The sequence below is a fragment of the Hypanus sabinus genome, chromosome 4 (assembly GCF_030144855.1).
Source record: "Hypanus sabinus isolate sHypSab1 chromosome 4, sHypSab1.hap1, whole genome shotgun sequence".
In the NCBI taxonomy this organism is placed as follows: domain Eukaryota; kingdom Metazoa; phylum Chordata; class Chondrichthyes; order Myliobatiformes; family Dasyatidae; genus Hypanus; species Hypanus sabinus.
In genome coordinates this window covers 81,018,377-81,043,281 of record NC_082709.1, presented here as the reverse complement: position 1 = coordinate 81,043,281, position 24,905 = coordinate 81,018,377, and the positions used below count along the sequence as shown (strand labels likewise).

Below are 24,905 nucleotides of genomic sequence, written 5' to 3'. Positions count from 1 at the left end.
ACCTGATAGAGGTATAGAAAATGATGAGAGGTATGGATAGGGTAAGTGCAGGCAGGCACTTGCTTTGCACTGAGGTTGGGTGAGACCAGAACTAGTGGTTGCAAGGGTGAAAGGTGAAATGTTTAAGAACATGAGGGTCCTTTTCACTCAGGGAGGTGAGAGTGTGGAATGAGCTGCCAGCAGAAGTGGTGGATAAGATATGATTACAACATGGAAGAGAAGTTTGGATAGGTACGTGGATACAAGTGCATGGAGGGTTATGGTCCAGGGGCGGGCCAGTGGAACTAGGTGGAAGACCAGGCTGGCAATATCCTGTTTCTGTGCTGGAGTGCTCAGTGATTCAAGGAATCTGTATGAAATAAACACAAAAATTAGTAATTTTAAGTAAAATATTGCTGGAAACACTCAGCAAGTCAGTCAGTGTCTGTGAAGAGAGAAGTGTGGTCTATGTTTCAACTTTGAGACTCAATGTTCTGATAAGGGTCATGAACCTGAAATCTTAACCCTGTTTCCCTTCCTTGAATTGTACATTTCGAGCAGAGTCATGTTTTACAAAGGCACTCAGCACAAACATTCCAGACTTTCCCAGTAAAGCTGGAAGCCAACTGAAATTGAGGAGGAGCTGCAGAGATTGGAAGAACAATGCAGTACAGGCCATTTGGCCCACAATGTTGTCCTGACTTTTTAACCTACTTCAAGATAAATCTGACCTTCCCTCCCACATATTTTCTTCCATCGATGTGCTTATCTAAGAGTCTCTTAAATCTCCCTAATGCACCTGCCGCTACCACCACTCTTGCTGCACGTTAAAAGCACCACTCTGTGTTTACAAAAAAAACTACCTTTGACATCCCCCTACACTTTCCTTCAAATAGTTTAAAATTATTCCCTCTGGTGTTAGTGTTATCCACCCTGTGAATAAGCCTCTGACTATCCATTTTATGATATGCCATCTTGTTTTATTGTAAACCTCTGTCAAGCCACTTATCATCCTTTGCTCCAAAGAGAAAAGCCCTAGCCCTAGCCCTACATATAAGACATGCTCTCTTATTCAGGCAGCATCCTGGTAAATTGGTTTGCTATTGTTATGTGTATCGAGATACAGTGAAAAACTTGTCTTGGATGTCTGTACCTGTCCATACAGATCAGATCATTACACAGTGTATCGAGTTAGAACTAGGTAAAACAATGGCACAATGTAAAATAAAGTGTAACGGTTACAGAGAAAGTGCCCTTTAGTAAACAATAAGGCGCAAGGTCGTTATGAGGTCAAGAGTCTATATCTTGTTGTACTGCATGTGGCCACAAGAAACTGCAGACGCAGCTCATTTAAGGACACAGTAAACCAGACTCTCCTCCATCGATTTTGTCTGCACCTTGCAGCCTCAGTAAAGCAACCAGCATGATCAGAGACCCCACCCACCATGGACATTCTCTCTACTCTCCTGCCACCAGGTAAAAGGTTTAAAAGCCTGAAAGCACTTACCACCAGGCTCGAGGATAGCGGTTATCCCACTGTTATCAGACTCTTGAACAGAACTCTTGTACGATAGCCTCGCAATCTACCTCGTTATGATATTGTACTTTATTGACTACCTGCACTTTGTAACTGTAACAATTTACTTTGCATCCAGTTATTGTTTGACCTTGTACTACCTCAATGCGCTGTGTAATGAATTGATCTGTATGAAGAGTATGCAGGACAGGCTTTTCACTGTGTCTTTGTACGTCTGTCAATTGTAATAACAAACCAATAGTCATAACCGCAGGGTAGAAGCTGTCCTTGAGCCTGGTGGAATGTGCTTTTGGATCTTCTTCCCAGTGGAAGAGGGGAGAAGAGGCAATGTCTGGGGTGGCTGAGGTTTTGATTATGCAGTGAGGAGTGCAGACAGAGTCGATGGAGGGGAGGCTGGTTCCTGTGCCGTGCTGAGCTGTGCCCACAACCCTCTGTGGTTTCCTGTGGTCCCGGGTAGAGCAGTTGCCTTTAAGCTCGCAGAACCTAGCGCAGGTTAGTTAACGGGACTGGATGGGATGTGAGCTGGGATGTCACCGTGCTCTTTGCTTACTGGGGTTGTGGTAGAGCACTAGGGAGTGGGGAAGTTTCTCTGTGGCTTAACGTTCAATTACTCACAGTGTAGGAGAATGAGAGGAGATTTATTAAAATGATGGTATACAAAATTATGAGAGGTATAGATAGGGTAAATGCAAACGGGCTTTTTCCATTAAGGTTGGGTGAGGTTACAACTAGATGTCATGGGTTAACGGTGAAATAAGGGTCAAATGTTTAAGGGGAATCTGAGGGAGAATTTCTTCAGAGTGGTGAGGGTGTGGAATGAGTCTCTAGCGGAAGTGGTGATGTGGGTTTGATTTCAATAAGAGAAAGTTGGTCCAGGTGGACGTCAATGGAACCAGGGAAGTTAATACTTTGGCACGGAATCAGTATCAGGTTTATTATCACTGGCACGTGTTGTGAAACTCGTTAACTTATCAGCAGCAGTTCAATTCAATACATAAATATTGAAGAGGAGAATAAAAATAATAGTAATAAATAAAAAAGGTAAATCAATACAGTATAAGTTTATTGAATGGATGAAAAATCATGCAAGAACAGAAATAATATAATATATATTAAAAAAATGTGAGGTATTGGGTTCAATGTTCATTTAGGAATTGGATGGCAGAGGGGAAGAAGCTGTTCCTGAATCGCTGAGTGTCTGCCTTCAGGCTTCTGTACCTCCTACCTGATGGTAACAGTGAGAAAATGGCATTCCCTGGGTGCTGGAGGTCCTTAATAATGGATGCTTCCTTTCTGTGTCACCGCTCCTTGAAGATGTCCTGGGTACTTTGTAGGCTAGTACCCAAGGTGGAGCCAACCAATTAATTTACAACCCTGTGCAGCTTCTTCCTGTCCTGTGCAGTAGGCCTCCCTCCCCACCCCCATACCAGGCAGTGATGAAGCCTGTCAGAATGCTCTCGAAGGTATATCTGTAGAAGTTTTTGAGTGTATTTGTTGACATACCAAATCAAATCTCTTCAAACTCCTAATGATGGGTCAGAAGACCTATTTCTGTGCTGTAGTGCTCTAGGATTCTATAACACTATGAAACTTAATTCAACTTGCCCTGTCTGTAAACACATAAATGTAAATCATAAAGGCTCTTGAATGCACTCATCTTAACTGAATTAATTCCACAACCTACGGATTCATGCTCATGGTCTCTGCAACTCAGGTGCTCAGTATTATTTATTTATTTTTTGTTTCTGTATTCTTTCTCTTCTTTTGAACATTGGTTGTTTGTCAGTTTTCATTTGTATGCAGTTTTCATTGTTATTTCACTGTGAATTTCTGCAAGAAGATGAATCTCAGGCTAGTACATGGTGACGTACAGTGCCTATAAAAAGTATTTGCCCCTCTTGGAAGTTTTCATGCTTTATTGTTCTCATCTTGACACAAGAGAGTGTTTTTCTGTTTATCAGTGTCAAGAAAAGCCAAATTAAATCTACTGTGATTCTATGTTGTAAAACAATAAAACATGAAGCCTTCAAAGTGGGGTGAATACTTTTTATAGGCACTGTACATGTACACTGATAATAGATTTACTCTGAACTCGAAAACACTCAGACTGAATTGTTTATTCCTCTCTGTAGGTGCTACCTGACCTGCTGAGTTCCTCCAGCACTTTGTGAGCATTGGGGGGGGGGGGGGGAATCAAACCAAGGCAGCAGAGAGTTATAGAATAATGCCACACAAAGACAGGTCCTCTGGCCTAACTTGTTTATGCTGACGTAGATGCCTTCCTGAGCTAGTCCCACTTTCCCGTGTTTGTCCCTCCTCTTGTGATCAACTCCTTCTGGTTCACAAGTATATCGGTGTTGTCCGAATCCTGCTCCCCAGACCAGGAATGTCTAGCAATTAAGTGCCAGCTATTTTAGCTGCCACAGATTTCAGTGATCATTTTGGTAAAGTGTACGTACGTTCCACCTCAGGCCAATGTCAAACAGGCTTTAGTGATCTGAGTGATGTGATCGACATGCACAAAACAGTACACCCTGACACCTTCACATTCACTTTGGGGGATTTTAACCAGACCAGACTGAAAAAGTCACTAAATAATACCATTAACAAATCATTTGTAGTGTCAGAGGAAACACCACACTGGGCACATGTTACACCCCTATCAAGAGTGCCTACAGTGCCCACACATCGGAAGATCTGATCACCTGGCTGTATTTCTGCTCCTTGAGACTGAAGCACGGTAGTGAGGATCGAGAAGGTATGAACAAGGAAAGCATTTAGAATTGGTGGACTGGACTGTATTCAGGGATCCGTCTTTGAATCTTTATGAGTGTGGTGCAGTTGTTACCGACTTCATTGAAATCTGAGTGGATGAGTGTGTACCTATGAAAACACCGTACATTCCCAAAACAAAAGCCGTAGATGAACCAGGAATTACATTGCTGAGGGCTGGATTCATGGCATTAAAGTCTCTAAGGCCAGGTTCCTACAAGAAAACCAGGTATGACTTGCGGTGGGCTATTTCAAGAGCAAAGAGAGAATTCTGAGTGAAGTTGGAGTTGACTTCAGATGCACATCAGCTCTGGTGGGGTTTGCAGGACATTACTTCCTACAAAGAGACGTCCAATACCCTAACTGGCAGCGATGCTTCACTATCAGATGAACTCAGCACCTTCTATGCCTGTTTTGAAAGGGAGAATATAACAACAGCTGTGAAGATCTCTGCTGCACCCGGAGACCCTGTGACCTCTGTCTCAGAGGCCAATGTCAGGCTATCTTTAAGGTGGGTAAACCCTCGTGAGGTGTCAGGCCCCGATGGAGTACCTGGTAAGGCTCTGAAAACTTGTGCCAACCAACTGGCAGGAGTATTCAAAGACATTTTCAACCTCTCACTGCTACGGTCGGAAGTTCCCACCTGCTTCAAAAAGGCAACAGTTATACCAGTGCCCGAGAAGAGTACTGTGAGCTACCTTGATGACTATTGCCCAGTAGCACTCACATCTACAGCAATGAAGTGCTTATTGAGGTTGGTTATGGCCAGAATGAACTCCTGTCTCAGCAAGGACCTGGACCCATTGCAATTTGCCTATCGCCACAATAGGTCTCCAGCAGACACAATCTCAATGGGTCTTCATATGGCCTTAGACTACCTGGACAATACAAACCCCTGTAACAAGGTGTAAGGTTTCTCTGCTAATGTAATGGCCACTGTGTAATGTTCCACTGCTAAGGCTAAGGTAATGGTTTCTCTGTAGCAGCAATGTTTGGGTTATGACCAGAGATAACGGGGTATGTCGGCCAATGAGAGGGATGTTCTTTTTGTGTGTCTGGGAGAGGGATTTCGCGGTCTTCTGTCAGTGAGCGATGAAGAGAGAGGACGCTAGTGGGAGGAGTTGGTAAACTGCTGGACCGAGTGGACTGAGCAGTGAGGGTCTGAGGGTCGGCTATGCTTGGAGGAGGACGATGGGAACAAATGGACGACACTGTGAGCTCCAACATTTGTGCATTAGACTTTCATGAGAATGGGCCCTTTTGGTTTCTTTACTAACCATACAGTCAAATTAGGAATTATAAAGTTTAATCACATATTGTGTATTGTTTGTTATGTCGTCTTGCTGATTTATAACAGGGGACACATTGCACAGCATCCACCCAAGTTAGGCTGGGCCAGGGGCTGTCATTCCCTAGATTAAGTCTCTGGAGTACTGAGGGTTACATACCTGCGCCAGGAAGCTGTTTGTTGACTACAACTCAGCATTTAATACCATCATTCCCACAATCGTGATTGAGAAGTTGCAGAACCTGGGCCTCTGTACTTCCCTCTGCAATTGGATCCTCGACTTCCTAACCGGAAGGCCACAATCTGTGTGGATTGGTGACAATGCTTCCTCCTTGCTGACAATCAACACTGGCGCACCTCAGGAGTGCCACTGGCCCACTGCTCTTCTCCCTCTATAACCATGACTGTGTGGCAAGGTATAGTTCAGATACCATCTACAAATTTGCTGATGATACAAACATTATTGGTAAAATCTCAGATAGTGACAAGAGGGTGTGCAGGAGTGAGATATGCCAACTAGTGGAGTGGTGTCACAGCAACAACCTGGCACTCAATGTCAGTAAGATGAAAGAGCTGATTGTTGACTTCAGGAAGGGTAAGACAAGGGAACATGAACCAATCTTCACAGAGGGATCAGAAGTGGAGAGAGTGAGCAGCTTCAAGTTCCTGGGTGTCAAGATCTCTGTGGATCCAACCTGGTCCCAGCTATACAGAAGGCAAGGTGGCAGCTGTATTTCATGAGGAGTTTGAAGAGATTCAGTTTGTCAATTAAAACACTTGTAAACTTCTGTAGATGTACCATAAAGAGCATTCTGATTGGTTGCTTCACTGTCTGGTATTGGGGGTGGGGGAGGGGAGCTCCTGTACAGGACTGAAAGAAGCTGCAGAAAATTGTAAAACTAGTCAGCTCCATTTTGGGTACTTGCTTCTGTAGTATCCAAGACATGTTCAAGGAGCGGTGACTCAGAAAGGCAGCGTCCATTATGAAGGATCCCGATCGCCCAGGACATACCCTCTTCTCAATGTTACCATCAGGTAGGAGGTACAGAAGCCCGAAGGCACGCACTCAGTGATTCAGGAACAGCTTCTTCCCCTCTGCCATCCGATTCCTAAATGGACATTGAATCCATGAACACTACCTCACTTTTTAAAAGTATATATTATTTCTGTTTTTGCGTTATTTTTAGTCTATTCAATATTCATATACTGTAATTGATGTACTTTTTCTATTTTTTTCCTTTCTATGTCATGTATTGAACTGCTGCTGTTAAGCTAACAAATTTCATGACACATACCAGTGATGATAAACCTGATTCTGATTCTCTGGCCTTTTCCATCCATTTACGTGTGCTAAGATCTTTTGAGAGGTGATGTTTTAGAGGTGTACAAGATGATAAGGGGCATAGATAGATGGACAGCCAGCACCTTTGTTCCAGGTCAGAAATGGCCAATATGGACATAGTTTTAATATGAATAGAGGTAGTTTTTTTCCATGGCGAGTGATGGGTTTGTGGAATTCCCTGTCAGGTGGCAGATACATGGGGGACATTTAAGAGACTCTTAGATAGGCGCATGGATGATGGAATGATGGCGTGCTATGCTGGAGGGAAGGGCTAGATTGATCTTGGAGGTGGGCTCAACATCATGGGCTGAAGGACCTGGATTGTCCTATGTTCTATAACTATACATCTGTTCTTATCTCATGTACTTTATGGAGACACACCGAAAGACCCAGATAGTGTTCTGATAAGCTGCAAGTAACATATCTTTGTTTGAAGTGCCTCCGTGTTCTGATCCCTCCTTATCTCTTAGATGTGGAATCTTGGTGTGCGTAAATTTCTCACCTTTAGTTTGATTTTTTTATAAGTTAATCAGAGGTCCTGTTAAATCTGGCAGTACACTGTGTATACCAAGTATATCTGCAGGGAAACAAGGTCTTCAATCCACTCATCCATGCTGGCCAAGGTGTGTTACTTCCATCTGCCTTCAATTGACCCATATGCCTCTGAACCTTACCTTTCCATGTACCTGTCCAAATGAATTTTTAAATGGAATTGTACCCCCCCTCCCACCTCACCTCCATTTCCTCGGGCAACTTGTTTCACACTTACGGTGTTGTGCTCAGTCTGGTCGCTTCATTGTAAGAAGGATGTGGAAGTTTTATAGAGGGTGCAGAGGAGATTTACTAGGATACTGCCTGGATCAGAGAGCGTGTCTGATGAGGAAAGGTCGAGTGAACTAGGGCTTTTCTCTTTGGAATGAAGGAGGATGAGAGGTGTACGAAGTTAGAAGAGGCGTACATAGAGTGGTCAGCCAGAGAATATTTTTCAAGGAATAGTTAATACAAGATTGAATAATTTTAAGGTGATTGAAGGAAAGTATAGTGTGGGTGTCAGAGATGGTTTTATTTATAGAGAACGTGGGTGCGTGGAATGCTCTGCCAGGGGTGATGGTAGAGGCAGATATGTTAGGGACATTTAGAAGACTCAGGCTGGAAGAAAAATGGAGGGCTATGTGGGAGGGAAGGGTTAGATTGATCTTCGAGTAGGCTAAAAGGTCGGTACTACATTGTGGGCCAAAGATAATAGACAAGAAAATCTGCCGATGCTGGAAATCTAAACAACGCACTCAATATGCTGGAGGAGCTCAGCATGTCAGGCAGCATCTCAAAGAAAGACTACACATAACAAGGTGGGCAAACAATTCATATCAAAAGACAACACACTGTGCAATTACAAAAAAAGAGAGAGAAAAAAAACAAAATAATAAATAAATAATGTTGAGAATCTGAGGTGAAAATTCCTTGTAAGTTATGGGAACTGATCAGTGTTAGGTTGAGTGAAGTTGTCCCCTCTGGTTCAAGAATCTGATGGTCGAGGGGTAATAACTGTTCCTGAACCTGGTGGTGTGGGACTTGAGACTGCTGTACCTTATCCCTGATGGCAGCAGCGAGAAGAAGTTATGGCCTGGACGATGGGGTCCGTGATAATGGGTGCTGCTTTCCTGCGACAGCGCCCCTAACAAGCTTCTCAGTCAAGTTATTGGGATGAATCTTTTAACGGAATTATAGTGCCATGCAACAAAGATACAGGCTCTTCTGCCCAATTGGTTCATGCTAACAAAAGTTACCCAGGCAAACTAGTTGCGTTTATATATCTTTAAACTTCTCCTAACAAGTTACTCAATAAATTTGGAAGGTGATGAGTAAGCAGAGCATTGTTGTCATGGCTAGGAGGTTGATTAAGCAACAGATAACAGAGTCATGGTGAATGGTGGCTTTGAAAGTTGCCATAAATGTCATACTGCAGGGTTTGGTGATGAGGTGATAGTTGCTTTTTGATGGTATTAATGACCTAGATTTGGGAGTGAAGGCTACAATTTCTAATTTTGCTATAGTGCTCTATGACTCTCTGTGGTTCAATCTGGATATGTGAGCTGGTGGAAAGAAAAGCAAGGGGTGACATGGTGGTGTAGCGGTTACCGTAATGCTTTATAACGCCAGCTCTAGGATTGGGGTCCAATTTCCACTGCTGTCTGTAAGAAGTTTATACATTCTCTTCGTGACCCTGTGGGTTTCCTCCAGGTGCTCTGGTTTCCTCCCATATTCCAAAGTGGGACAGGTTCGGGTTAGTGAGTTGTGGGCACGCTATGTTGGTGCCAGAAGCGTGGCGATACTTGTGGGCTGTCCAGCACGATCCTTGTTAAGTGATTTGACACAAACGGCACATTTCACTTTGTGTGACAAATAAAGCTAACCTTTAACCTTACGTTCATAAATGGCAGAATTTTCAACCTTGAAGAGAATGGTGATGTACTGTAGCCTCGGGTATACAGACTGATAGAACAGGCAGTCATGTGGCAAATAGAGTACCTTGAAAATTTACAAGGATGTTGCCAGGGCACAAAGTCCTGAGGTTTATTCCCTGGAACACAGGAAAATGAGGGGAGATTTGATAGAGGTATACAAAATGATGAGGGGTCTAGATAGGATAAATGCAAGCAGAGCTTTCCCATTGAGGTTGGTTGCGACTGGAACTAGAGGTCATGGTTAAGGTTGAAGGGTGAAATATTTAAGGGGAGCCTGAGTTGGAACGTCTTCACTCAGAGGGTGGTGCGAGTGTGGAATGAGCTTCTAGTGGAAGTGGTGGATGTGGATTGGATTTCAACTCTCAGAGAGGTTTGAGTAAGATAGTTGATAGGAGGGAGGGTAGAGGGCTATGGTCCAGGTGTAGGTTGATGGGACAAGGTAAATAATATTTTGTTACATTTACCATGTATGATATAGGTTTTGGTGCACCGTGACCCAGAGGAACGTTGTTTCTTTTGTTTGTATATATACAGTCAGATGACAGTAAACTTGAATTTGAAGTTGAACAGTTTGGCATGGACTAGATGGGCTGAGAGGCCTGTTTCTGTGCTTTAGTGCTCAATGACACAATGAGGGTTCAATTGTACCATTTGAGAGATGATTGCATAGGTACATGTATGAGAGGCGGTCGACTTACAAAAGGCAGCGCAGTGCACGCAGAGATGGTCAGGTTAAACAAAAACAGTAGAGCACATGCTCTTTAGAAGGGAACACAATCAAGTTTTTTTTAAAAAAGTCATTAAACAGAAGAATTAACAGGTTCATAAAGTACAGTGTGATAGTCATTTTAAAAAAAAGCAGAAATGGCTTGCAATATCAGAAAAAGTGACATGTTTGCACAAAAGATAACTGGAATATGTAGACTGAGCTAATTCGATGATATTTTGAAGCAAGTGAAATAGCCAATGAGAAATGCATTGAGTTTAAAGGCATATAGTTTGCTTTGAAGTTTTAACTGCTCCAACCAAACCAGCAGAAATGAGATTTACTGATATTGTCAAAGTAATGCAGGAACATTTAGAACCAAAGCCTTTGTTGATTATAAAACACTTTAGGTTTCATAAACGGAATCATAAAGAAGGGGAGTCCACTTCAGCCTATGTCGCTGAACCGAAGAGATTGTCTGAGCATGGTCAGTTTGCTAATGGGCTTAATAATATACAAAGGGATTATTTAGCTTGTGGAATCTTTAAAAAAAAGCATTCAAAAGTGGCTCCTAACTGAAGCACAATGTACATTTTAAAGAGCAGTTGAAATAGCTGTTTCAATGGAAACCACGGTGATGCAATTGTGTTGCAATCACGAGTGAAAGGGAACATGAGCAAAATTACGATGTCTAAACAGAAACTGGCTAGGTGGAACAAATTGTATTGCCATTGTGGTAGGGGCTCACATGCGCCAAGGAAATGCAGGTTTAAAGGTGAAACTTGCAGAAAATGCCACAAAGTTGGCCACATACAGTATGAAGTGTGTCGAGCAGACAAAAAGAAATGGACTTCACAGAGAAGAGAAAAAGATACAAAGCCAAGTTGCATTTTCAAAATGAGCACTGATCTCATGTTGTTGATGAAAAATTTGATAATGATGAGAGTGACGCTGGGTTCCCTCAGGATTTACAATGATTTACAAAATTAGCAAGAGACATGCGATATGGCTTACACCAGAAATTAATGGGAAATTAATTCAAATGGATATAGACACTTGTTCAGCAGTTTCTGTCATTCCTCAAAATAAGTTTGAGAGGCATTTCAAGGATCCTAAGCTGAAGCCTGCAGATATCCAGCTAAGAACGTAGAGAAAAGATCACTCCTATGGAATGACATTCATAACAGTGAAATCCAACAACCAGCAAGCTGTATTGAGCTTGTATGTGGTAAAAGCAGGAGGGCCAGCATTGTGGGGAAGTGATTGGCTAAGATAACTACAACGTCATTGCGATCTGTCCACCATTTGCATACCACATCTACAATAAAGTCAACTGAAAGTGAATTAGGAAAGGAACTGAACGATGCCATAACTGACTCCATGCTGAACACCATGAACCCTTGCCCAACAGAGGACAAGCAGGTCTTGTTGTCACCCTCTGTGCCTCTACTTGGAAAGCATATAGACCCAGGAAGGGTCACACTGCTCTGAGGAATAGTGAAAGTGATGAAAGCAGTGGCCTGACTACTAATGTTTTTGCGGGCAACTTGCCTGAGCGAGCTTCTGATGTTAATCATGCAGTTCCTTGCGAAATGTGGTAGGTTTTAAACTAGAAGAGAGTTCAAGGAGCTTCACGAAAATTGCAGACATTTGGCTCTACTCTGTGTCCGTTAAGGTTACTGCGTGAACTTCCAGTGCGTACTCCAGTGAGCTAAATGCACTTCCCCAAGATCAAGGTGCACAGAGAAAAAGGAAGATGAAGAAAGGTGGCTACCACGGTCCGAAGCACATCCTGCAGTCTCAGAGTCAACTCTTACAAGCACTACGGAAGAGAACCCAGAGCCTGAGGTTGTTTCACCTGCCGGCCGAGCAGAGGGATCCCCTTCTCAGGGAAGCCACAAGAGTAAGAAATCCTCCACAGCGATTAAACCTTTAGGCCCCAGTGGGACAATTTAAAATTTACTGTGCTGTATCGATGTATTCTCTATTGAGTTGGAGTTTATAGCTGAGCAGTGAGGAGTGTTGTGTATTTAATATTTCAGTAACATTTGAGTAATATGTATTGGTCGATTAAGCATTCTTATTCATTTGAATAACTTATTCCAGGCTGTGTGTATGAATAGATAAATTGCATAGATCATTATGCCACCATGTGATGCATGCGAGCCTCGCTTAAACACAGAGTTAGACCCCCATTTGAGACTGCTATATCTCCCTTTGAATTAGTTTAATGTTTTGAGTGAAGTTACAAAACATTGCAGAAAGGAAGGGTAAGAAGCCAGAATAAGCATGAGTGCAAGTTGTCAGTGGTAGGTGAGGGGGAGGATACAATAGGTGGGTGGGGGAGGGGGTGAAACGAGAAGCTGGGAGGCGATAGATAGAAGAGCTAAAGGGCTGAGGAAGGAATCTGAGAGGACAGGAGAGTGGACCATGGGAGAAAGGGAAGGAGGAGGGACACAAGATGGGCAGGTGAGGAGAAGAGGAGATAAGAGTTGAACCAGAATGGGGAATGGGAGATGTGGAAGGGGGGACAAATTACTGGAAATTAGAGAAGTAAGAGAAAGGATGTGTTTGAAAGAGGCTGAGGAGCAGAGGAATGCTGGGGCATGGGTGCTCATAACATGGATAATAGAGGGTGGCTCCAGGAAGTGGTTAATGTGACAGATGCTGCTCAGACGTTATCAGCAGAAGCACAGAACTTTGATGACTCACTGTAGAGAGAATTGACATAAGTCAATAAAATTATGAGAGGCATAAAAAGGGTAGACAGCCAGGATCTTTTTTTCCCTTAGAAACCTTTTGAGAGGGCGTTACTTGAGGCAAGAGAGGGAGAGTTTAAAGGAGAGATGAATGTGAGGCAATTTTTTTTACACACACAGTGGTTGTGCCTGGAATGCCTGTTAGTGATGGTGGTGGAACAGGTATGTTAGAGGTGTTGTAGCGGCTTTTAGGCTTTGCAGTGAAGAATAGAGAGTGTTTTCTCTATTGAAGGGAAGGCTGAGGAAGGATTTGATAGACGTGTATAAATGCTGAGAGTCCTGAAGAGTGTGAGTGGTGGGGACTAGAGGTCAGTGGTCACTGTGACGCTAGTACGGCTCAGGGCATCATTGAAAGGGTCGAGAGAGAGGGGGAAGGAAATAGAGGTGGGAAGAGAAGAGTAGGATGGGAAAGGTGGGGGAAGAGAGAGAGTGTGAGGGAAAGAGGTAGGTGAGGGGAAAGGAATGGGTGGTAAGGGAGAGGGGAGCGGAGAGGAAGTCACATAGGAGGGAGAAAATGAGAAGGAGAGGTGGGGAAAGAGAGAGATGGGAACAAAGAGAGTCACGGGGAGGGAGAAAGAAAGATTGAGGCAGGGAAGGAGAGAGGGAGAGATGCAGAGAGAGAAGTCCATTTTTATTTCTGTGTGTTGAGTTGTACATTTGAACTGAATTGTTGATTAATCTGGTGTCACTATACTTTTGCAAAAGATTTGCTCATCCCTCTCTGCACTTACACACTTGAGGGATATTTAAGAAACCCTCTGATAAGCACGCGAATGACAGAAAGATGAAGAGCTATGTAAACAAAGTACACTGCAGATGCTGTGGTCCAATCGACACATACAACACACTGGAGGAACTTAGCAGGTCGGGCAGCATCCATGGAAATAAACAGTCAACGTTTTGGGCCGAGACCTGCTGAGTTCCTCCAGCGTATTGTACGTGTTGAAGAGCCATGTAGGAAGGAAGGGTTGGATTGAAAGGGTTAGCACAATATTGTGTGCCAAAGGGCCTGTACTGTACTGTGCTGTAGTGATCAATGTTTATGTTAAAGTTTCAAGGGTGCAACTGGAGATGTTCAAGCTGAAACTGTTGCATCCTGGCTTGGCACCAGAATGTGTGGCAACGCTTGTGGGCCGCTTCCACGCATTTTTAGGTGCGTTGGTCAGTTTTAAAGTTAATGCAGACTGTATGTTTCAATGTACATGTGATAAATAAATCAGAATCTGCATTGTGTTTGCGGGGGGCCTCAGGATTCTGGCGCTGATAAACAGCAGGGGCAAAGATAGAAACCAACCAGGAACTGACCAAATGACCGAACAAGTTGGAAGGTCTTCCTTCTGTAATCGCACCCCCAGCCCAACCCGACTGTGAACCTTCTGCCTTTGACCTTCCATCCAGGTTCAGATGGACACTGCGTCATCTCAATCCATCCATTCCAGAAGGTTAAGCAGGGTTTTGGCATGTTGTACTTCACAAATCAAAGCATTGGGTACAGGAGTTGGAATGTTATTTTGAAGTTGTATAAGACGTTGTGAGGCCAAATTTACAGTATTGTGTGCTGTTCTGGTCACCTGCCTACAGGAAAGACTGAAAGAGTGCGGAGAAAATTTATAAGGATGTTGCCAGGGCTTGAGGACCTGAGTTATAGGGAAAGATTGAATAGGTTAGGACTTTATTCCTTGGAGAGCAGGAGAATGAGAGGAGTTTTGATTCTGAGGGACGGAGATGGGTAATTGGAAGCAGGCTTTTTCCACTGAGGTTGGGAGAGACTAGAACTAGAGGTCATGGGTCAAGGATGAAAGGTTAAAGGGGGATCTGGGGAGGAACTTCTTCACTCAGAGGACGGTCAGAGTGTGGAATGAACTTCCAGAGTAAGAGGTGGGTTCAGTTTCTACATTTAAGAGAAGTTTGGAGAGGTGTGGAGGGCTATGGTCTAGGGGCAGGTCTGTGGGACCGGACACAGTAACAGTTTGGTGTGGACTAGATGGGCTGAGGGGCCAGTTTCTACACTGTAGTTCTCTATAACTCTGAACCTGGGATACTGCCAGCAGTTCTGGGAACCAGTGTAAGGGTGGAGGGTGGGCCAAGATTTGTCCTTGTAGATTTTCCAGCTTGATTGTCAACTCCCAAGAATTAGAACACAGTGTTTTATTCTTGAGAATTTACAAAGTACAGTGGTGATTTGATTGACATTCAGGGTGAATTGAAACTATTGTATATAACATTTATCCAGAGCAGGTAATTGTCCGACGCATTTATGCATTGCCCAGGACACGTAACCTGGTGCTTCCAGCTGTGAGGTTCCAGTGCTCATTAGGTAACTCCACCCTTCCTCTGGTAGATTATCTGTCCTGGGACCAGCCATCACAAAGAAGGGACAGCAGTTTCTCTGCCTTCTGAGAAGCCTGCATAGATTTGACACCTTACCAAACACTTTGACAAACTTCTACAGATCCACAGTGGAGAGTGTCCTGACTGATTGCATCACAGGCTGGTATGGAAGTATCGATGTCCGTGAACGGAAAGTCTACAAAAAACAGTGGATGCAGCCTAGTCCATCACGGGAAAAACCCTCCCAGGTCAAGCTCTCTTCTCACTACTACTGTTGGGCAAGAGGTACAGGACCCCAAGGTCCCACATCACGAGGTTCAGGGTCAGTTATTACCCTACAACCACCAGGCTCCTGAACCAGCGTGGATAACCTCACTCACCACAATGAGCCTTGGATCCCACACCACCGGGTTCAGGGACAGCTATTACCCTTCAAACATCAGGCTGCTGAACTAATGTGGATAACTTCACTCACCTAAACTCTGAACTGATTACACAACCTATAGACTCACTTTTAAAGACTTTATAGTTCATGTCCTCAGTATTATTTATTTATTTTATTCTTTGCACGATTTGTCTTGCTCATAAATTCTATTGTATTTCATTATTTTCCTGTAAATACCTGTTAGAAAATGAATCACAGAATCATAAATGGTGACACATATGTACTTTGACAACTCATGTTTGCAGTTTTATTTATTTATTTTGCTTGCATTTACAATTTTACTTTTATTTGCAGTTTAACTTGTGCACATTGGTTGTCAGGTTTTGTTCCTGTGTATTTTTTCATTGACACTGTTGTATTTCTGTGCTCTACTGTGAATGCCTGCAAGAAAATGAATCTTGGGGTAGTATATGGTGACACGCGTGTGCATACTTCGATAATAAATTTACTCTGAGCTTCAAACAACCTTTTAAATCACAGCTTAGGATCGTGAACACATTGGAAAGTCCCTAGCTCAATTAAGTTTTGCTTTCTTAGCAACCAGCCCAACACCCACCTGGTAAAATAATACCATTGATTCTTCTTCCCCAAACCTACAATCCAACAACAACCTTATCAGCCTGTATCTTCGTCGTCCATTCCGCCTCATGTGCTGAAGGATGAACTCTTGACCTCTCAGTTGTGGCCCTCCTACATTATCTGTCTGCCTGCCTTCTCTTTCTCGGTAACTGCAACACTATGTCCTGCACATCGTGGACGTGAGAGATTCTGCAGATGCTGGAAATCCAGAGTAACACACACAAAATGCTGGAGGAACTCAGCAGGTCAGGCAGCATCTATGGAGGGGGATAAACATTCGACTTTTTGGGCTGGACCTGATGATGAGTCTCGGCCCGAAACGTCGACTGTTTATTCATTTCCATAGATGCTGCCTGACTTGCTGAGTTCCTCCAGCAGTTACTGCCGCCTTGCTAGCTGAGGATTTGAGTACAGGAGTTGGGAAGCTATGATACAGTTATATAAGTCATTGGTGGGTCTTTTGCCTGCATTTAGTGTAAATCACTTTAAACCTTTCTTATCCATGTCAAAGTAAATTTATTACCAAAGTACATATCTGTCACCATGGACAACCCTGGGATTCATTTTCTTGCAGGCATCCACAGTGACATAGTAGAATTAGTGAAAGACAGCTCACACCAAGATGGACTAGCAACCAGTCTGCAAATGACGACAAACTGTAAAATACAAGAAGAGGAAAAATTATAATCAAATAGTAAATAAATAAGCACTATACATTATGAACATGAGTTGTGGTGCTTGAAATTGAGTCTGTAGGTTGTGGAATCAGCTCATTGTTGAGGTGAGTGAAGTTATCCCCTCTGGTTCAAGAGCCTGATGGTTCAGGGGTAATAATTACTCCTGGAGCTGGTGGTGCGAGTCCTGTGGCTTCTGTACTGTGGCAACAGTGAGAAGAGAGCCTCAGTGTTGGGGATCCTGGATGATGGATGCTGCTTTCCTACTACAGTACTCTTTGTAGACGTGCTCGGTGGTGGGGATGGTTTTACCCGTGATGGACTGGGCTGTACTCGTCCGAGTGCCGTTTAAATGTTGTTAACGTTCCTGCCTGAACCAGTTCTTCTGGCAGCTCATTCCATGTGCAGACAACCTCCGTGGGGCCACACAGTAGTAGTTAGTCTGCCATTTGCATAGAAATGTGGATGGGAAGGGTATGAAGGGCTATGGTCCAGGTATACGTCCATGGGACTAGGCAGATTAAAGGTTCGGCACAGTCTAGATGGGCCAAAGGGCCTGCTTCCATACTGTACTGCTCTATGACACTGTACAGCACCAGCAATCAATGATCAGGGTTCATTTCCCACCGCTGTCTGTGAGGAGTATGTATGTTCTCCCCGTGACCACATGTGTTTGCTCCGCGTGCTCCAGTTTCCTTCTACAAACCCCATTTCCCCATTTGTGTATATTTACAAAATACAATTAAGTTGGTCAGTAAAACTATTGAAAATCTTTTCTTTGTACTTTTGTCAGTTAAATAAAGGTTCACGTGAATTAACATATCACAGATCTTTTTTTATTGCATTTTGGAAAATATCCCAACTTTTCTGGAAATGGGGTTTGTACATTCCAAAGACATGCGGGTTGATATTAGTGAGTTGTGGGTTTGTAATGTTGGCATTGGAACCATGGTGACACTTGCTGCTGGTACATATTCGGACTGCGTTGGCCATTGACACAACCAACACATTTCACTCTATGTTTTGATGTACATGTGACTAATAACATCAGTCTTTATCTCCGTGTGAAGAAGTTGCCTCTCGGGTCCATTTAAAATCTTTTCCCTCTTATTTTAAACCTGTGGTAAAAAGATTCCAATACCACCTATCTTCATGCCACACCCCTGCCCCGCTGCCCGCCTGCCAGGCCTGCTTTTGTCTCGTTGCTGCCGTCAGGAAGTGGGTACAGGAGCATCAGGACCCACACCACCAGGTACAGGAACAATTATTACTGCTCAACTATCAGGCTCTTGAGCCAGAGGGGATAACGTCAGTCAGCTTCGCTTGCCCCGTCTCTGAACTGTTCCCACAACCTATGGACTCACTATCAAGGACTCTTCATGTTCTTGATATTTATTGCATATTTATTTATCATTATTATTTCTTTTTTCTGTTTGTATTTTGCACAGCTTGTCTTTTGCACATTAATTGTTCATCCTGTTGGGTGCAGTGTTTTATTGAATCTGTTATGTTTCTTGTGTTTGCTGTGAATGTCTGCAGGAAGGCTCATCTCAGGGCTGTATATGGTGATGTATGTTTGTTGTCGTTCAGTTGTTAAGTTGAGTCTGACTCTTCTTGACCTCGTGGACTCCTGCACACCAAGCTTTTTTATTGGAAGCTGTGACTCTAAGATCTCCCAGGGTCGTACGCATTGTCTGAGTAATATTAACTGTCCATTGTAACCTCTGTCATCCTTTCCTCCTTTTACCTTCTGTTTTACTGAACATGAGAGTCTTCTCCAAGGAATCCTGTCTTCTCATGAGCTTTTGTCTCAAAGTCAAGCTTCGTAGTCAGCAGTCTGGCTGTATTTCTTCAAGTACTGACTTGTTGGATCTGCTTGCTGTCCAGTGAACTCTTAACACTTTCCTCCAGCATCCAAGTTCAAAGGCATCGATTCTTTTGTATTCAGCCTTACTAATAGTCCAGCTGTCACAGCCTTATTTCACAACTGGAAATACCATAGAGTTTACTATATGAATCTCCATAGACAAAGTTATGTCTCTCTCTCTCCAATATTTTATCTAAATTTGCCATTGCTACCCACCCTAGAAGTAAGCACTGTTTAATTTCGTGGCTGCAGTTACCATGTATAGAAATCTTTGAACCGAGGAAGACAAAATCTGTCACTGCTTCCACATCCTTTTCAATTATTACCACAGTGTTAATAGGTATCTATTAATAGCTTTTACCACGCCATAATCTTGGTAGCTCAGACTGACTGGCAGAGGGGGTGGGGTGGCTCTGTTTGTGAGGAATGATATTCAGTCCCTTGTGAGGGGGGACATAGAATCAGAGGATGTAGAGTCAGTATGGATAGAACTGAGAAATTCTAAGGGTAGAAAGACCCTAATGGGAGTTATCTACAGGCCCCCGAACAGCAGTCTGGATGTAGCGTGTAAATTGAATGAAGAGTTAAAATTGGCATGTCGCAAAGGTTGTCATGGGGGATTTCAACATGCAGGTAGACTGGGAGAATCAGAATGGTACTGGACCCCAAGAAAGGGAGTTTGTGGAGTGCCTCCGAGATGGATTCTTAGAACAGCTTGTACTGAAGCCTACCAGGGAGAAGGCAATTCTAGATTTAGTGTTGTGCAATGAACCAGATTTGATCAGGGACCTCGAGGTAAAGGAACCATTAGGAGGTAGTGACCATAATATGATATGTTTTAACCTACAATTTGAGAAGGAGAAGGGAAAATCGGATGTGTCAGTATTATAGTTGAAGAAAGGGAACTATGGAGCTATGAGGGAGGAGCTGGCCAAAGTTCAATGGAACAATACCCTAGCAGGGAAGACAGTGGAACAAAAATGACAGGTATTTCTGGGAATAATGCAGAAGGTGCAGGATCGGTTCATTCCAAAGAGGAAGAAGGATCCCAAGGGGAGTAAGGGGGCGGCTGTGGCTGACAAGGGAAGTAAAGGGAAGTATAAAAATAAAAGAGAAGTATAACATAGCAAAGATGAGCGGGAAACCGGAGGACTTGGAAGCTTTTAAAGAGCAACAGAAGATTAAAAAAAAGGCAATACGCCAAGAAAAAATGAGGTACGAAGGTAAACTAGCCAAGTATATAAAGGAGGATAATAAAAGCTTCTTTAGGCATGTGAATAGCAAAAAAATAGTTAAGACCAAAATTGGGCCATTGAAGACAGAAACGGGTGATTTATTATGGGGAACAAGGAAATGGCAGATGAGTTGAACAGGTACTTTGGATCTGTCTTCACTAGGGAAGACACAAACAATCTCCCAGATGTAATAGTGGCCAAAGGAACTAGGGTAAAGGGTGAACTGAAGGAAATTTATATTAGGCAAGAAACTGTTGGATAGACTGTTGAGTCTGAAGGCTGATGAGTCCCCGGGATCTGATGGTCTGCATCACAGGGTACTTAAAGAGGTGGCTCTAGAAATCGTGGATGCATTGGTAATCATTTTCCAATGTTCTATAGATTCAGGAACAGTTCCTGCTGTTTGGAGAGTGGCTAATGTTGTCCCACTTTTCAAGAAAGGAGGGAGAGAGAAAACAGGGAATTATAGACCGGTTAGCCTGATGTCAGTAGTGGGAAAGATGCTGGAGTCAACTATAAAAGACGAAATTACGACACATTTGGATAGCAGTAGAAGGATCAGTCCGAGTCAGCATGGATTTATGAAGGGAAAATCATGCTTGACTAATCTTCTGGAGTTTTCTGAGGATGTAACTATGAAAATGGACAAGGGAGAGCCAGTGGATGTAGCAGTGATAGCGGGGTCAAGGGATATGGGGAGAGGGCAGGAACGGGGTACTGATTGTGTATGATCAGCCATGATCACAAGTGAATGTGATTCTGGACTTCCAGAAAGCTTTTGATAAAGCCCCACATAGGAGATTAGTGGGCAAAATTAGGGCACATGGTATTGGGGGCAGAGTACTGACATGGATTGAAAATTGGCTGGCTGACAGGAAACATAGAGTAGTGATTAACGGGTCCCTTTCGGAATGGTAGGCTGTGACCAGTGGGGTACCGCAAGGTCTGGTGCTGGGACCGCAGCTGTTTACAATATACATTAATGATTTAGATGAAGGGATTAAAAGTAACATTAGCAAATTTGCAGATGACGCAAAGCTGGGTGGCAGTGTGAAAAGTCAGGAGGATGTTATGAGAATGCAGGGTGACTTGGACAGGTTGGGTGAGTGGGCAAATGTATGGCAGATGCAGTTTAATGTGGATAAATGTGAGGTTATCCACTGGTGGCAAGAACAGGAAGGCAGATTACTGTCTAAATGGAGTCAAGTTAGGAAAAGGGAAAGTACAACAAAATCTTGTACATCAGTCAATGAAAGCTAATGGCATGCTGGCTTTTATCACAAGAGGAATTGAGTATAGGAGTAAAGAGGTTCTTCTGCAGCTGTACAGGGCCCTGGTGAGACCCCACCTGCAGTATTGTGTGCAGTTTTGGTCTCCAAATTTGAGGAAGGACATTCTTACTATTGAGGGAGTGCAGCATAGGTTCACAAGGTTAATTCCCGGAATGGTGGGACTGTCATATGTTGAAAGATTGGAGCAACTGTGCTTGTATACACTGGAATTTAGAAGGATGAGAGGGGATCTGATTGAAACATATTAGATTATTAAGGGATTGGACACACTGGAGGCAGGAAGCATGTTCCTGCTGATGGGTGAGTCCAGATCTAGAGGCCACAGTTTAAGAATAAGGGGTAGGCCATTTAGAACAGAGATGTGGAAAAACTTTTTCACCCAGAGAGTGGTGGATATGTGGAATGCTCTGCCCCAGAAGGCAGTGGAGGCCAAGTCTCTGGATGCATTCAAGAGAGAGTTAGATAGAGCTCTTATAGATAGCGGGGTCAAGGGATATGGGGAGAGGGCAGGAACGGGGTACTGATTGTGTATGATCAGCCATGAGCACAGTGAATGGCGGTGCTGGCTAGAAGGGCTGAATGGCCTACTGCACTTACTGTCTATTGTCTATTGTTAATATTGAGCAACAAGCCAGCTTTTGCACTTCCTTCCTTCACTTTGATTAGAAGCTTCCTCAGATCCTCTGCACTTTCAGCCATTAGAGTAGTGTCATCTGCATATCTGAGGTGGATAATATTTTGTCTGGCAATTTTGTCGGATTTTCCATTCAAGGGCATTGATAGCTCCATACCAGGCTGCGATGCAGCCAGTCAATAAACTCTCGTACCACACATCTATGGAAGTTTGTTCAAGTTCTAGATGTCATTCTGAATCTTTGGAAACTCATAAGGAAGTAGAAACGCTGCTGTGGTTTCTTTGTAATTGCACTTGCATGCTGGACCCAGGGCATGTCCTCCAAAATGATAACACCAAGGAATTTAAAGCTGCTGACTCTCTCCACTTCTAATCCTCCAAAGAGGACTGGCTCATAGACCCTTGGTTTCCTTCTCCTGCAGTCAATAATCAGCTCCTTGGTCTGACCGACATTAGTTAGCGGTTATTGTTACGGCATCACTCAGTCAGGTTTTCAGTCTCCTTCCTATATGCTGATTCATCACCACCTTTGATTCAGCCTATGACAGTGATGTTATCAGCAAACTTGAATGTGGAGTTTAAACTGTGCTTAGCCACACAGTCATAATTGTAAAGCAGGTAGAGCAGGGAGCTAAGCACACATCCTCACAGTGCATCTGTGCTGGTGAAGTTGTGTAGTAGATGTTGCCAGGCTGAACCCAAGGTCTTGCAGCATATCGATTATCTTTGAGTCCTGTCTTTCAAGTTTTTCCAGGTGTAGCCCATCCTTCCTCTCCCAGGGATGAGGACTTTAGAGCTTCTGTTGGTGTTTCTGTAGTATTGGGTTTTTACAGGATGGGGTTGCTAGCCCCATGCCCAACCCTCCTTTCACAACCGGGGTCCGTTATGATGGAGTTATCCTCAAAATTTGTTAGTAACAGACTTAGAGGCACAGTGTTGCTGTTTTCCCACACTGGAACTGAAACTGCTTGTGTGGTGGTTATCTGAGTCATACCCAGCACGTGCTTCTTTTTATCTCATGCATCACTCTCTCCTACTTCAGTCTGAACACACAGAACAAACGTAGTCATCCTGTATCTCTGGAACCGAAACACTCCGTTGTAGGCAGCAGTGTCCTGGTCACTCTGCCCTGCCCTCCTATGAGTTCCTCAAGAAAACCCTCTTGTGTTTTGTAACTCCAAAACATAAAACTAATTTAAAGAAAACCAAGGCAGCCCAAGATGTACGTGTAAACTTCATTTTTACTTTCAGCGAGGCACACGCACATGACGTGACATAATAATGTATGCCATTCACGTACTTTTACATATCGCCCATAATGGATTATGTAAACAACAAAGGATGCTTAATCAAGCCATATATTTAGAATATTACTCAGAAATTTTATTGAAGATTTAAATTCATAACAAACCCAAGTGAGTCACCATGATCATTTAACCCTTTCAGGCCAGTATCAGGTTGGTGAAATTCACACCACTCCATTCCGATCAGCCTTACTCTGTATTGCACTGTCCTTCCTTACCCCCTTTAGGATTATATTTTGAACCCTCCATTGATATTTAGGACTTGTCCTTAAACCCTTTCTCTCCTCCATCCATGCACTCAGAAGTGCAACACAGGTAGTGATAGGAAAATCACCTTCCTATCCTTTCCAAACTTGCCATACAACTTGGAAACAGGCCCTTTGGCCCAGTCGGTTCATGCTGACCAAATGTCCCATCCAACTTAGTCCCATTTGCCACATTCCGCCCATATTCTTTAAACCATTCCAATTCATGTCCCAATCCAACTGTGTTTTAAAAGCAGTTGTTAAACCTGCCTCAACCACTTCCTCAGGCAGCTCATTACACAGTCATAAGACAGAGGAGCAGAATTAGGTCATTTGGCCTATTGAGTCTGTTCTACCATTTCATCATGGCTGATTTATTATTCCTCTTCACCTCATTCTCCAGCCTTCTCCCCATAACCTTTGATATCCTAACTAACCTATCAACCCCGCTTTAAATATACCCAATGATTTTGCCTTCGCAGCTGTCTGCGGCGTTGAATTCCACAGATTCACCACTTTCTGGTGAGAAAAGTTCCTTCTCATCTCTATTCTAAATAGATGTCCTCCACTTTTTAAAAAAGGAGGGAGAGGAAAACTGGGGAATTATAGACCGGTGAGTCTGACATCGGTGGTGGGGAAAATGCTAGAGTTGGTTGTCAAAGATGTGATAACGGCACATTTGGAAAGAGGTGAAATCATCGGACAAAGTCAGCATGGATTTGTGAAAGGAAAATCATGTCTGACGAATCTTATAGAATTTTTTGAAGATGTAACTAGTAGAGTGGATAGGGGAGAGCCAGTGGATGTGGTATATTTGGATTTTCAAAAGGCTTTTGACAAGGTCCCACACAGGAGATTAGTGTGCAAACTTAAAGCACATGGTATTGGGGGTATGGTATTGATGTGGATAGAGAATTGGTTGGCAGACAGGAAGCAAAGAGTGGGAGTAAATGGGACCTTTTCAGAATGGCAGGCAGTGACTAGTAGGGTACTGCAAGGCTCAGTGCTGGGACCCCAGTTACAATATATATTAATGATTTAGACGAGGGAATTAAATGCAGCATCTCCAAGTTTGCGGATGACACGAAGCTGGGCGGCGGTGTTAGCTGTGAGGAGGATGCTAAGAGGATGCAGGGTGACTTGGATAGGTTAGGTGAGTGGGCAAATTCATGGCTGATGCAATTTAATGTGGATAAATGTGAGGTTATCCACTTTGGTTACAAGAACAGAAAAACAGATTATTATCTGAATGGTGACCGATTAGGAAAAGGGGAGGTGCAACAAGACCTGGGTGTCATTGTACACCAGTCATTGAAGGTGGCCATGCAGGTACAGCAGGCGGTGAAAAAGGCAAATGGTATGTTGGCATTCATAGCAAAAGGATTCGAGTACAGGAGCAGGGAGGTTCTACTGCAGTTGCACAAGGCCTTGGTGAGACCGCACCTAGAGTA

At 43.5% G+C, this 24,905-nt stretch overlaps 1 protein-coding gene across 1 annotated transcript in view; it reads left to right on the top strand.

Moving 5' to 3' along the window:
* The window catches only part of tmbim1a (transmembrane BAX inhibitor motif containing 1a), an 81,507-nt gene that overhangs the window by 970 nt on the left and 55,632 nt on the right, over positions 1-24,905 (top strand). The gene's annotated exons all lie outside the window — the stretch shown is intronic.